Source organism: Pleurodeles waltl, chromosome 12, assembly GCF_031143425.1.
Source record: "Pleurodeles waltl isolate 20211129_DDA chromosome 12, aPleWal1.hap1.20221129, whole genome shotgun sequence".
Classification (NCBI taxonomy): domain Eukaryota; kingdom Metazoa; phylum Chordata; class Amphibia; order Caudata; family Salamandridae; genus Pleurodeles; species Pleurodeles waltl.
This window is the reverse complement of record NC_090451.1, coordinates 122,249,243-122,264,225: the sequence shown is the minus strand read 5'-3', so window position 1 is coordinate 122,264,225 and position 14,983 is coordinate 122,249,243. Positions and strand designations below refer to the sequence as shown.

General features: G+C 45.2%; 1 non-coding gene across 1 annotated transcript; it reads left to right on the top strand.

Moving 5' to 3' along the window:
• The first annotated feature begins 11,495 nt into the window (after window positions 1-11,495).
• TRNAH-GUG (transfer RNA histidin (anticodon GUG)) lies at window positions 11,496-11,567 on the top strand. The gene has a single exon. It is a non-coding gene; the product is annotated as a tRNA-His (tRNA).
• Window positions 11,568-14,983: the final 3,416 nt, after the last annotated feature.

The following is a 14,983-nucleotide window of genomic DNA, read 5'->3' as shown; positions in this document are numbered from 1 at the left end:
TCAATACAAACATGATGTGGACGAATATGAGTGTCTAGTTGATGGCATGCACACATATGCCACATATGTCAGCAAACATATTCCACATGTTAGCACACATGTACCACTGCATTGGCTCAGGCATGGAAATGTGTATGGATTGAGAGCACAGGGCAACCTAGCACAAATGTAAGTGCATAGGTATCACTAGATCAGTGACTGTTGGAAATGAGTGTCACATGAAAACAAAGGAAGCACTAAAGGAGAGAAACACTCTGAGTAGGCGTTGGTTGTATAGTGGTGAGCATAGCTGCCTTCTAAGCATTTAACCCAGCTGACTTTTTGAATTTTTTTTTTGCTGCACACCTGTAATATGTGTTTTCAAAAATGTAAATGATTGTACTACACATAAACAGTAACAATAATCCAGGATCACTCTTCTTGGAGAGAAACGCTGCTCTCTGGGCAGCCGATCTCGTGGAACGCATGAATCAAGGAGAGGAGCAGCTACGATCGCGTTTATTTTGTGACTGCTGCATGACGTCTACACCTGCACATACCACCACTAAAGCGAATCTTATCTGTCACTGTGGTCTGAAGTGTGTGCTGTCCGGAAGGAAGCGTGCATTTATCACTCTGGAGTACGCATGTGAATTAACTCCTAGTTGGGCAAAATTTACCACTAAAATCGTGCAAATAAAAAAGCAGCATTTGGAGAATCTCCGTGGTAAAAAAAAGGTGTGTGTAAAGCAAGAGGGCGAGGAAGATGAAAAATGGGAGAACCGTACATATTTATTTTGTTTTAAATAATGTTAGCATGTCCCAAAGTGAAACTTAAAGCACATCGGGCATGCATATATTCTGTCTTCAAAAAATATTAGAGACTGAGATAGGATAGAAACACATTTAGGGGGTTATTACAACTTTGGAGGAGGTGTTAATCCGTCCCAAAAGTGACGATAAAGTGACGGATATACCACCAGCCGTATTACGAGTCCATTATATCCAATGGAACTCGTAATACGGCTGGTGGTATATCCGCCACTTTATCGTCACTTTTGGGACGGATTAACACCTCCTCCAAAGTTGTAATAACCCCCTTAGTTTTATAGTTAAAAAATGCTGAATTCTGACCTCCGAGAAAAACATAAAGGTGATAGGGGAATGCTTGAATAAGTCACACCCACTAGTATTTATTTACTCAGATGCATTCCAGTCTTTTTGTTCACTATTGAGACCAGGCATCTGCATTTGAGCCTTGATCCTGCTCCAGTAGAAATAATCCGGGTCAAATTGTTAGAGCAGACCATTTCCAGAAGGGAGAATAAGCAATCCCTGAGCAGTGTTTGCCTATTTAAACCTATCCAGTCTGGCATAACCTAATTCCTATGGCAGGACAAAGGCTGATTTGCATATGGCTGGTCTGTCTGGAGTGGCATAACACATAGAAAGTGATGGAGTGAATGCGGCCCCCGAGGCATTACCAAAGGCTAAAATGAATTCAAGTATTCTTTCTATCACTTGGTTGTTTGTTACAAATTCTGATAAACACAGAGGCCCGCTGCACATATCTGGCGTCTGACAACTGATTTTTTACACTGCTTGGATTTCAAGGCAGAACAAAGAAAAGAAGAGAACGAGGATTGTTAAGTGCTGTGCTTCAAATACATATTGGAATATTGACTACTGATCCAGGCCCAATGGGTTTAAACATAAAAAATACCCAATGAGCAGGACCCAATGGGTTTAAACATAAACATTCCAGGACGAGGTCACTCTTTATTTGAATAGTATTGCAGAATTGCTGTCTATTTTTAATGCTATACGTGTTCTGCAAATATGTGTATATAAAACGTAGCCAGATATATGGATTTACATTAGAGCATTTTATAGAAAATACACAATCTTGAGAAGCCCTTTCCTCCAACTAGTGAGCCCCTGAAAAATGTGGGATGGGCCTTCGGTCTCTGGGTTGCGGTGCTGAAGAGCCCCTGGCGAAGAAATTGCAGGGTTCCTGAAGTAGGAAAAAGGCCTGAGAGGGGCAGGGAGGGTGGCACAGTTTCTCTCGTAAACCGATGAGTCCTGTGGGTGAAGCTGCGGGGTACATGGAGAAGGGAAGGGGCAGAACTCTGATGATGAGGGGTTGCATCATCTCTGGTGGAGGGATGCAGAGTCCATTGGGATGAGTCCAGGGTCCCTCGAGGAGAAAAGGTGCAAGGTCCCAGGAAGAAAGGGAGATATACAGACTCTGAGAAGGATGAGGTAAACAGTCACTATGAGAGATGGCACAGGGCGGGCAACTCTGTGAGAGGGGTGTGGAAAACTGGCACTTTGTTGCAGTACCTTCTCCACATACTCTTTTTTTGCCTGGAATCTTGGTGCAACCTGGACTGGAATGCACTGGGATTCTCCTAACCAGGGTCCCAGTGCCAGTGTTCTTTCCATTAACATTGCAAAGGTAATTGGCAACACCTTTAGCTGTCATTATAAGTCCCACGTAAATGGGCATGGGGTACTAAGGGTAGGCCCCTGAGGGCAGCAGCTCTGATTGTGCCACCCTCCCGGGCCATGCATCCAGATGCACCCAGCACTGCCAATGCAGGTTGAGTGACCTGGTGCAATCCTAAAAAGCAAACTCGACATGGCCCACTGCCTGTGTGCCCTGCCCACTATACACTGCACACAATATAGGTAAGTCACCCCTCTGAAAGGCTTTTCAGCCTTAGGGCAGGGCGCACTATTTTGTGAGGGCAAGGCTGCATGAGCAATATGCCCTCACTGTGTCCTTGCCAAACATGGGACATAGGGCCAGATGTACCATTTTCCGATTTGCAAAATCGGGTGGAGAATGTTGTCTCAGACACCGTCTGTGAGTTGCTATGGGGTCGCAAAGACCCACCTCGTAATATTAATGAGGTGGGTCGCATTTTGCGACCCCATAGCGAGTCCCTGCACTCACAGAGATGGAGGCCTGCTGAAGACAGCAGACCTCCATGTCTGTGACTGCTTTTTAAATAAAGCAGTTTTTTTTTTATTTTGCAGCCCGTTTTGGAAAACGAATTGCAAAATAAAAAAAATAGCAAAACCATTTGGTTTCGGTTTTTCAGAGTAGGCAGTGGTCCATTGGACCACTGCCTGCTCTGAAAAACCCATTTTGGCAACATTCACAAAGGGGAAGGGGTCCCATTGGGACCTCTTCCCTTTTGCGAATGGGTTACCACCAGTGTGACACTGGTGTTAACTGCGAGTTGCTTTGCGACCGCATTTGAGGTCACAAAGCAATTTAGCATAGCGATGCGAGTCGCAAATATGAAGGGGACACCCCTTCCTATTTGCGACTTGCATTCACAATTTGAGAGTCGGTACCAACTCGCAAATTGTGAATGAGCATCGCAAACGGCATTTTGCATGGAGCAAACTGCGATTTTCGTAGTTTGCACCATGCAAAATGCTTGCTACATGTGACCCATTGTGAGTAAACAGAGCAGACATTTTAAATGCATGTGCTGGACACTGATCAGTACGAGTTTCACAGCCACATAATGGCCACTCTAAACCCTGGGTTGTTTGGTATCAAACAACTCAGAATGATGAATACAAACTGGTACCAGTATTGGATTTATTATAAAATGTACCCAGGGATCACATTAGAGGTGCCCCCTGCAAAAGCTAATTACCCTGGCATGGTTACTGGCTGGCCCTAACCAGCCTGCCACCTCCAGACACAAGTCTGAACCTCTGGGGTGAAAGCTTCTGCTCTCTGGGATTCAAAACAATGCCCTTCCTGTGTGGAGGTGTTAACACCCGCTCCCTCAGGAATGTGCACTGCCCTGCTGGTGAGCTTCACAGGGCTTACCACCCTTGAAACTGGACCCCCAGGCCTGCTGCTAGCAGCAGATGGCCTCCCCTGTTGCAAAACCCCACTTTTGGCTAGAGCAACCGCGGGAAGACCAAACAAAGGGTAGGAGGAGTGTCCCCACCTGGCATGCTTCACCTGTATGGAGTTGCCAGCAAGGTGGGACCTCCCTTTCATTTTTCTCCATCTGGGATGGAAGGAAAATAGTCAATCAGGGATAGAGAAGTGACCCTTCCCACAGGAAGTGGTCACTTTAGTGGGTGTAGCCACCCAAAGGTAGATGACACATTGGTCACTACTAGGATACCCCAAAACGCCCACTAAATACAGTATTTAGTATTTAGTAGGTATCCCTAGACCAGGTAATCAGATATGATGGACAAAAGATGACCAGCACCAAAATATCCAAAGCACAAGAAATTTGGACCTGCTGCATGAAAGTAAAAGGTGCCAAACCCTGCCTGCTGCACAGAGGAGCCAACAATTGCTACTGATGAGCTGTGGGACAACTGGAAAAGCTCTAAAGAACCCTAGAGGACCTCCAGGCTTCAAAAGTTGCCATAGAGCTCCCTCCAGAGTGGAGGTACCACTCTGCAACAGCATGTAACCAGGAAACCAGTGAGGATCACTTTACTGACCAGCCGCTAACTCCCAAACTGGAAGCCACAGCTGGAACCAACGACACACGAACAACGGGAAGGACAAACCCTGCAAGTGTGGCAAATTTGGTTGGACTGCACCCTCCAGTGGTCAAACGGTACCAATACCCCAGGTAATGGTCAGCTAACAGTAGACACCCAGACAACTAGCCCGCCCAGGGCTGAAAAAGGACCAGGAGGAAGCCCCAGTTGAGGGACTTCAGGAACACCCCAGACCTCATGTCAGAGTGCCCAATTGTCCTGCAAACGATCCTTGAACCAACTTACCTCCTGCTCCAGAGGGCATCCTCATGCACAGTTCCTGGCTCACCGATTCGCTCTGCACCCGCCCACCCTGTGCCCTGGAACAAAGAACCTGCTGTGCCCTAAAGGTCTCCCACCCCTTGCGACCTTGACACTCCAAGGGGACCCCAAGGAATCATCTTTTAACTTACTTGTGTAGTCTTTTCCATGTGGTTCCCCGCAATGGCCCTGCACCAAATCCAGAGAACTTTTTTCGCTGCTCCCACCAGAACCAGGAGCCACCCTGACTTTTCCAACTGGTACAGTGTGCCCACCGACAACCTCAGCCATCCTGCGAAAGAAGAACTTGGTAAACTAACTGTACGATTTTATGTGTAATTTTAATTGTGTCCTTCCATTGATTCCTATGGTGCGTAATTATGCACAAAAAGACTATTTTTGATAAAACTTCAAAAATTCATATCTCAAAAAGTACTTAACCAATTTTGATAATCTTGGTCTTAAAAGTTACATAAAAATATGAAGAAGTATTTTTATAAATGTGTCTTGCCATATTACTGTGTGTGTGAGTTGCATTATTGATACTGTGAGTACAACAAATGCTTTGCACTTCTCCAAGACTGCCCTAACTGCTCGACCAAGCTACCTTAAAAATTAGAGCATTAGGTGATCTAGTTTTTAGCCCTATAAACCAATGTGTGGTTGCCTGGACCCCCTGCACAGTGTGCCTAGTGTGTCACACTACATAGAGGGTCAGCCTCCTACAAGGGGTTGGAGTGCATCACCCCTGGTGGAAGAGATTTAGGGTTCTTGAATCTGAGGTAACACATAGATTATGGGGATTGGCGTGAAATCAGCTTTTAGATAGAGGGGTGCTAGGTACTTGGAGACATAGGTTTGGTGGAAGTAGGGGGGCGAAGGTTGTCAGAGGGTGCAAACTCCTGGGAGAAGAGGTGCAGAATCCCTACAGGCAAGAGGTGGAGAATCCCTAGAAGTTGGGGGCTGCCTGGTTCCTGTAGAGGAGGGGTGTAGGATTCCATGAGGCAGGAGAGATGCATGGTTCCTGTAGGTTCAGTGGGACACTGTAGTGTCTCTTTATGTTGTGGAATGTGTATGCTCCAGGGAGGTACAGGGTCCATATAAGAAGGGTGGAAGGTTCCTGTTGGTGGTATGATGCAAGGTTACAGGAGGCGTGTTGTGTCACGGGTGCCATGTTACTGAGGTGGAGGAGATGTGGAGTGTCTAGAGAAGAAACACGATCTCTGAAGATCCCTCAAATTGGGATTGTGCTTGTTCCTGGAAGTGGAGGAGGTAAATAGTCCCTGGAGGTAGATGTGAAAAATCCCTGGCATTGGAGGGTACCAGAACTCTGGTGGTTTTGTGTTCCTGAAGGTGCCACGTCCCAGAAAATAAATGGGAGTGCAGAGCCCAGTTAGAGGGTGTGGAGCCAGATCTCTGGACGTTTGGTTAGGGAATGGTCAATGAAGGTGCTGGAGATGCTGGGTCCATGAGCTGAGGGGAGGACTGCTGATGTAGGAAGAGCAGAGTCCCTAGAGTTCATTGAGATGGAGGTGCAGGATTCACAGAATGCGGGGTATGCAGGATCCCCGTGAAGCAAGGGAGGGGGTTGCAGGCTTTAGGGTGTCATAGTGTCCCTGGTGGGGCAGAAGCCCAGGGTCTTTTGTCTTTGGAGGTGTGGGAGTGCAGAATCCATGCAGGTGTAGGAGGTCCAAGGTCCACGGTGGTGGTGGTGGAGAGGAGGCACAGGGTACCTGGAGTGAGGTTTAGGGTCTCTGGGGGTGAATGTTCTCAGGAATGAGACCTGTGCAAGGTTCCTCGGTATGCAGGATGCATAAAGGTCGGGATGCAAGACCTCTAGATGTACGTGGTTCCTGTAGGAAGGGAACATGAGAATCCCTGGGGAGTGGAAGGTGCAGGGTGCCTGGGAGATGGACTTCCTCAGAAGGTGCTAAATGTGCAGGGTCCCTGTTGGTGACAGAGGCGCTGGGTGTCTATATATAAGAGATGTACAGGGTCCATGAGGTGGGGAAGTGTAGTGTCTCTGAAGATAGGGGTGGAGGAGGTAAGCACAGGCGTGCGGGGTCCCTGGGATAGGAACTGTAGGGTCCCTGGAGGCAGAACTGGTGCATAATCCGTAGCCGTGGGGGAGTCATGCTTAGTCTCTGTGGATGGCTGGTGTGCAGGATGCCATACGGCAGGAGTGATGCCCTGTCCCTGTGGGTGAGAACTTGCAGCCTTTCTTTAAGTGGGGGAGAGGCAGGGTGCTGGGAGGCGAGTGGTGTCTCTAGAGGTGAGTAGGTGCAGTGTCTCTGGACTGGAGGTTGTAAGCGTCCAGGGACCTTTGAGATGAGACCTTCACCTTGAGGTATGCAGTGTCGGAAAGGCCAGACCATCTATTGCTCAGTAAACGCTCACCTCTGGGTGTTTCATCACCGGACCAGAATCTGGGTATCGGCTCTACTCAGGCCACATCCGCATCACACACCATTCTCGCCTCAAGCCCCTGATTCATGTCACCTACGTTTATCACAAATTGCCTTAACTTTTACAACCTCATAATTTAGCTTCTCCCGCTAGTAGCACCTGCACGTCAAATTGAAATTCTGTGAAACAACCCCCCTCCACGGGTCTCCTCACTCCTAACCTTTACTTGACCACAATAAAGCGCTTCAACGCTTCGTCAGGGTGCTAAACGCTATGTAAATGCAATTACAACAATACAATACACCTTGCTCTCCGTCTTGTAGCCATCAGATTATTTGGTCCTCCCAGTTACTGCCGTTGTAATTAATGCAATGCATGAATGATTTGCATATCACAACACTGCGAGGTTTCGGGCTGGTTGCAGCAGATGTTTCTCTATTTTGCTCTCTGCGGATGTTCCTTCTCTCCCTATCCCAGTATTCAAAGCCCTGCACCCCACAGATGTCTTTCAAAGCCACTCGTGCACTCTCTACTTTCACCCCCTCATGTCCCGTTTTAAGCACGACTTGCATGTTCTTCCCTTTCTGTATTTCCATCCTCCTGTTCTGAAATGTGTGCCGTTCTGCATGGATATATGTTTACGGTAGTATAAGAGCAAGAATTAGGAGGCTATAAATTAGTGGAAAAATTGAGTTACAGCTTTTCCTAAAACTAGACCAATGGCCAGCACGGGGATCGAACCCGCGAGCTTGGCGTTATTAGCACCTCACTCTAACCAACTGAGCTAACCGGCCAATGACATACATTATCCAATATTCGGTTCAGCATGTGAGACACGGACGCAATAGTTCTTTATTTTCAGTAGCTTAAAGTTGATAAGTATACATTCATAAGCTTAACCGGGCCATAAAGTTTAATTGCCTTGTCTACTTCTCAAAAGTAAACAGCGTGGAAGTCTGCTATGGTCACCACTAAACACCAAACAATGCTGCTACCAAACCTGCAAGTACACAGACATACTCACCCACATTCTCTCATCAAAAAGACGATTCTTTTTTTGTTTACATTCTTGATGATTTAGCATCATGTCGATGTCTCCAAAAATGACATCATGTGACCTTTGCCCCGTTTAGCTCATCACTGGCAATATCATCACCGTCATTCAGGAGGGGACTGTCGCCTGACCTCCCAATACATTTTCCAGGCTATAGTCACTACTAATGTACATGTCTGCAAACAGTTAATCTGGTTTATTGTGAAAAGGCACTACATCATCCCACTGATAAATAAATGCTATTAGTGTAATAAGAGGCAAGTCACTTACCATCTAGACCTAAACATGGGCTCGATTCTTACTGCAAATGGAGGAACATTATAGTCCATCAAATGAAATACGAGAGATTTTTGTACAGTGTACACCCTGAACTCACATACTTGATGAAGTCTTTTGATGCGATAATGAAAAAAAGGGGTTCAGTGAAATAAAATATTTGCCTAAAATCACACTATTTGGTGAAGCCAGAAGCCATGACTGATCCCAAGATCTGTTTCACATGACATAATTCAGCCATTAAATGGACAGCTCTCCTTTTTAACAATAATGATTTATGCTTTCTTTTAATTCTTTACTTTTGAGGGAGAGCATGAATCAGACAAAAGCCATATGAATACCTGGCTCGTTTTGAGCTTGAGATTCCAAGAGGACCTTGAGCAGAGCCAGGCCTCTGGTTCGAAACTTCAGTGGCTCATCCAACTCCAGCAGACCACAGGCTTGCTTCCATCTAATTCTTCTGCACTGTGTAGAAGAGAGGAGAAATGTAATTTATATGCTGTCCTTCCATGAAGCTCAGCAGTCTGCTCTGATAAGGCCAGACGGTACTTACTGAACATTTGAAAGGATGCAACTAGTGCTGAAATTGGAAAACATTTACTCTGGGAACCCATAAATTAGCAGTTATGGTCAGGCAAAGGAAAGGGGATAGAGTCACGAGGGGCGGAGTTTGAAAAGCAGAGTCTGACAGTCAACGTATACATCTATTAAAAAACTTCTGCTACAAAGAGACTGGAAACAAGGACATATGTGAAAGTATATATATTCTGCATTACTTAACTGGTCGCAAAGAGGCTTAATTTTAAAACATCTTGCAGGGTTAAGACGCATGCTATAGCAATCACTGTGTGTCCAGCAGTTCTGAGAGCATTATAATAGCAGTAAGATATCTTGCAATCTTAGGAGGATTATTTGTTTTATCCAATCAAGGTTTTGACTCATAGAGTAGCATAGAAGGTTAATGTGGATGCTTCCAAGCACATTATGTAACATGTAGATCACAGATTTTTTTTTGTTTTGTTACATTTAGATAGGTGAGTGGGCTACTGCTTTGAGCACTGAGGTAATTTTGGTACTTCCTGTTCAAACGTTGCAAGCCTTCTAATATAGCACTGTGTACTATTTACCAGGATTGACATGAGTTTAAATCCTTATTGGGTTTTTCCCCACAATATGTTATTCTAACATTGAAAAGAAGAGTTTCTTTGGGAAGTAATAAAGACTTATTAGTATGAACAACCACTATCACCGTGTTTCTCCCGACTGTCACTCTTAACATAAAATGTCTACAAGCATTGGTGATATGTGATTCCTAAACCTTATAAGTAATAACCCTCTCTGCTTTAGCCTGTACAATGAATTATACAGCTGTATAATTTATGCAGGGCTGGCTTTAGGGCGGTGCGGCCGCACCACGTGCTGACCTGGATTGGGGGGCGCTGACCTCAAGGGGCGCTGTGTTTAGCAATGACTTATGAAACTTGTCATTTAAAACCACCTGCTGAAAAGTTCCCTGTGCGTCCAGCCTTCAGGAAACAATTAAAATTTCAAGATACCTCTTGTGACTGATGTTCCGGCTAGGGAGGGAGATAGGAGTTTTGTCTAGTGGCAGCTTCGACTTGCCATAAAGTAGCGTAGAGGGTTAATATGCCTGCTGCAAAGAACATAACTATATTTTATGTGGATAGCTGAGAGTGATAGTAACGCCAGCCTTTACCAGCGCTTTAAAACAAATGAATGCATGTAAAAGGGGGCTATGGAGAGATGAGGGGCACATTTGTGGGTGCTAGTGAGTGAATCCGAGGAGATGGTCATGGGGGGGGGATGCCAAAAAGGACTGCCGCACAGGACACCACCAGCGATAAAGCCGACTCTGAATTTATTGTGCATGTGTGCTTGATGTAAACTGCTTTGTCAGCATACACTGGGACAAATAATACTATAAAAGAATTAAAAAAATATATATTTGCCATTTTTATCAATATTTGCGTAATTAGTCATACAGGCGGATAAATCTTGCATTTTCACAGCGCTAGCAGATCTCTTACATATGGAGCTCAAAAAAGTTAAAAACTTGCCTCTAAATCCTAGCTTCTCTTAGGTACTTGCGAAGAGATAATATGGTGTGTCCCATTGTTTTCTTCCATTGCTTCGGTGCTTAGGTGTTCAACTCCATTAACTTCCATCCAGTATTAAACTCAAACAAAACGAGGGCTAATAGCGCTTTTAGTCGGCCTTTGTTTATGCCCTGCTGAAGGAGTAAATAAGTAAGTACAAGTTGCTGCACTGAACGTTTTCAAACGCATAGGAAACGGGGACCACATCACCCAAGTCTGTGTTGCACCCTCAGTCCCACCCTTCCTCTTCAGTTATCAAGGGGCTGCAGAGGATGTTCCCCCTGCGCTAAACTCTCAAGCAAAACCCCAAACTACCGCCATCACGTTTAACAGCGACTGCTCCTGTGCAGCCATGTGGCACTTCACAAGAAATAAAGCCAACCTAAACCTAAGATACTCTTTCGACGCCTCGTCAGTGGCAATAAGAGGTATACAAATGCAGTTCCAAATCAATCAGGCTTGGCACTCTACCCTCCCCTCTAAAATGCACGCTGCTTCCTTTCATCCTCGATGTGATTTAATAAGACTGCTGTGCTTTATTCGCTTGAAACAGGACCGGACGTGTTTTCATTTCAGTATGGTTGTTCGCATGAATCCAAAAACTGCGTCTGACCAACGAATGATGCGGAATCACTAGACTGGTGCGTGAATCTGCCGCTTCCGGTACAAGTAGGGGAGGCGGCGATTAGGTGTTATCATTGGTGCTCTTCCATGCAAGAAAAGGGGGAGGTGGGCATAAGGCGCTTTAGCTCATACTCAGAGAGATGGTGAAAACATTCTCCCAATGAAGCAGTAAACAACAGTTCTGGCATAAATGTGACCTATGAAAGCTACTGAACATGTGCAATGCAGAGCCCAAGTAGCTCGCCGTGATCGTATAGTGGTTAGTACTCTGCGTTGTGGCCGCAGCAACCTCGGTTCGAATCCGAGTCACGGCATTGCGGGTGGCAATGTCACGGCAGTTGGGCTTAATTTTTAATAATTATTCCTCCCTACATGCACACAACCACCTTTTATTTTAATAGAACGTAAGTAACTTACATTTAAACTAACCTATAAGATCCTGTTGCCTGCCTGGTAAGCGTTTAGTGGAATAGATTTCAGTTCTGATATTGTTTTCTTTTTAAATAATCCTAGTATTAACAGTTTGAATGAAATCACTGCCACTTACGATATGAATATTCTGTCAGCTAAAGTCAAAAGGGCCCTGCTTAATAAAGAGAAGAATGTACTGCCTATGAAAAAAGAATGCACTACCTATAGAGGAAAACATGTGCTCCTACAAAAATGATGTATTCTCCCTAGGCCGACCTTCTCATCGAATTGAAAGTCTGTGAAACAGCCGTCTTCAAATCCAAATGTTTCTTCATTTTCTATTGGCATGTCAGTGTCTGCTCGGTGATATGCTTTCGGTTCATCCAGGTGGAAGGTGGGGCGAGGGAGCACACTGCGAGCAAGTCAGCATCACTTCCTTTATTGGTATCTAGCACACCTAGTTCGCAGTGGTTTCCAGTTACACACAAGTAGAAGAGTAGTTGGCACCAGTTTTGATGCAGCCATGTTTCTGGGTTTTTGCACGTGTCTAGAAGAAAGCAGCAGTCTGGTTTGTAGTGTTTGAAATACCACTTGTTATGTAGCCTTACAGCCGCTGTTGAGGGCTATATCACTTGTTAAAGGCCCTGAACTAGTGCATATCGTGTATAATGAGTGAGAAGGCCTTTAACAACTGTACAGCCCAAGACAAAAGCGATATAAATTGTGCATAATTTGAGACAGTGGTTTCTGCTGCTGGCACAGGCACTTTATTGTTTACATCAGCACTTAAGACAGTCTACCACAGGGTGATACTGACTGTCTAACTTAGTAACAATACAACAGTCGTTTATTAATTCAATGTACATTAAAAAGGACTAAAAGCTGCTGCCCAAACTATCCTTGTTATGTTGGGCACCTGGAACAATGTGATTTGTCACACTTGTAGGAGTGTGATGGTTAGTGTATGTGTTAGTACAGTCATTGGCAGTCCTGGCAGGGGAAAAGGATGGTGCAAGCTGCAGGGGCTTTCTGACAAGGGACCTGGCACTTACCTTTTTTTTTTTTTACAAATTAAGCATTGGCTATAAGCCTATTAGAACACTCCACCGGCTGAGAGCAGAATGTTCTAAATTCAAAAATGGAGAAATACAATCCCAAACATTGGAGCAAAAGGCTTGTACCAGTCATTGTTAGTCCTGAGACCCTTGATTAGCCCCGAGTCACTTCATTGTCTTCATTTGAGCTCCCAACATGCCAAAGTCCTAATGTACCATACAGCTCTGCTTCAAAGCACTGACGTACTTCTCGACTAAATGATTACTGAATGAGCCTGACAATTAAAGGGAAAGGAAGCACACTGGCAGGAAATCAGCATCAGTTTGGCCATTGCATTCTGGGAGATGCCGTTCATAGTGTTTTGAATTACTCCCACTTGTAGCACATCAAGTAAAGTAGCACTCTATACACGCAGGCGCATCCCTTGGCTCATTAACCAAATAACCCATGAAGATGCTGAACAATCAAAAGTGGAAGGAGAGCAATACCAGCAAGTTAGCACTGGCTGTGCCAAAACTGGTAGCAAACGATCTTTTAAATGTGAGCAATTCAAAAACGCTGTAAGCTGCATCTACCAGGATGTAATGGGAGAACTGGCACTGATTTGCTGGCAGTGCCCCTCCCCCGACCCACTACCCCATACCAGTCATTGTTTTGTTTCAGTATTTCGGTGTCAATATCATACCCAGATGTACATTTGAAAAATGCATTAAGAGCAGAAATGAAATGGAAACTGTAATAGGGGCACATTAAAGCCTGGTGAGCGTGAAAAAAAACGACGTACACCAGGCAGCGCCGGCGTAGGGAAAAATGGCGTTTGGGCGTCCAAAAATGGGGCAAGTCAGGCTGAGGCAAAAAAATCGTCTTAACCCGATTTGCGCCATTTTTTTTTGGCGCCCAGACGCCATTAACATGACTCCTGTCTTAGCAAAGACAGGAGTCATGCCCCCTTGCCCAATGGCCATGCCCAGGGGACTTATGTCCCCTGGGCATGGTCATTGGGCATAGTGGCATGTAGGGGGGCACAAATCAGGCCCCCCTATGCCACAAAAAAAAATTAAAAAAAATACTTACCACAACTTACCTTTTCCTTCCTGGGATGGGGCCCTCCATCCTTGGGTGTCCTCCTGGGGAGGCAAGGGTGGCAGGGGGTGTCCCTGGGGGCAGGGGAGGGCACCTCTGGGCTCATTCTGAGCCCACAGGTCCCTTAACGCCTGCCCTGACCCAGGCGTTAAAAAGAGGCGCAAATGCGGGGTTTTTTGCCCCGCCCACTCCTGGGCGTCATTTTTGCCCGGGAGTATAAATACCACGCACATGCCTGGGAGTCATTTTTTAAGACGGGAACGCCTACCTTGCATCTCATTAACGCAAGGAAGGTGTTCACGCCAAAAAATGACGCTAACTCCATGAACTTTGGCGCTAGACGCGTCTAACGCCAAAGTATAAATATGGAGTTAGTTTTGCGTCGAATTTGCGTCGAAAAAAACGACGCAAATTCGGCGCAAACTGAGTATAAATATGCCCCTATGTATCACAAGATAGTTCATACTGCTCACTCCATCCCCACCTCTTTTGATTGCTTACTGCTCGTCCTTTTCATTCACAAAAATGAGGAAGGACAGGCCAGTTGAGAGAGGGGGATACCTCCATCCCATGGTATTGTTAGTAAAATGATTGCTGAGAAGTGTTGATGCTATTGCTTCAATCAGTACTCAGCATGCTGAACGGGAGAGAGCTTCCATGTTATTTTTATAATCTGTTCCATGAAGCTGAATAGAGTTGACCATGAACATGGCCTGGGAGGCACATTTACCCAAGTTGAGATTACATTTTTTAATAAAGTTTGATTATAGATCACTATAACACAATGAAACAAACGTATAGATCAATATCACATAATCATCTCATAAAAATACAAATTATAAGAATATTTCTGAAAATTGATAAATCTTGAAAGAATTATCGCAACCTTTGGGTGCAGACCGTAAAAAATGTGCAGCTATAATATTAGTCCTATTAAACATCAAGGGAAGGCATTTCGTTTTTGTTGCTGCTGATAAAAACATATAAACAATAAACTTTTCTCATTTTGAATACCAAAATACCAAAGCTGGCACCTTGCACCTTCATACAAATTATCATTCTATATACACATTATGACTCCTTATCACATGGGGGCCAGAGGGTGGGGCCCCAAGGGACTCGACTGGCCAAGAGAGCATCTCCCAAGCCCTTGGACCATACCAGCAATCCCAGGGCAAGA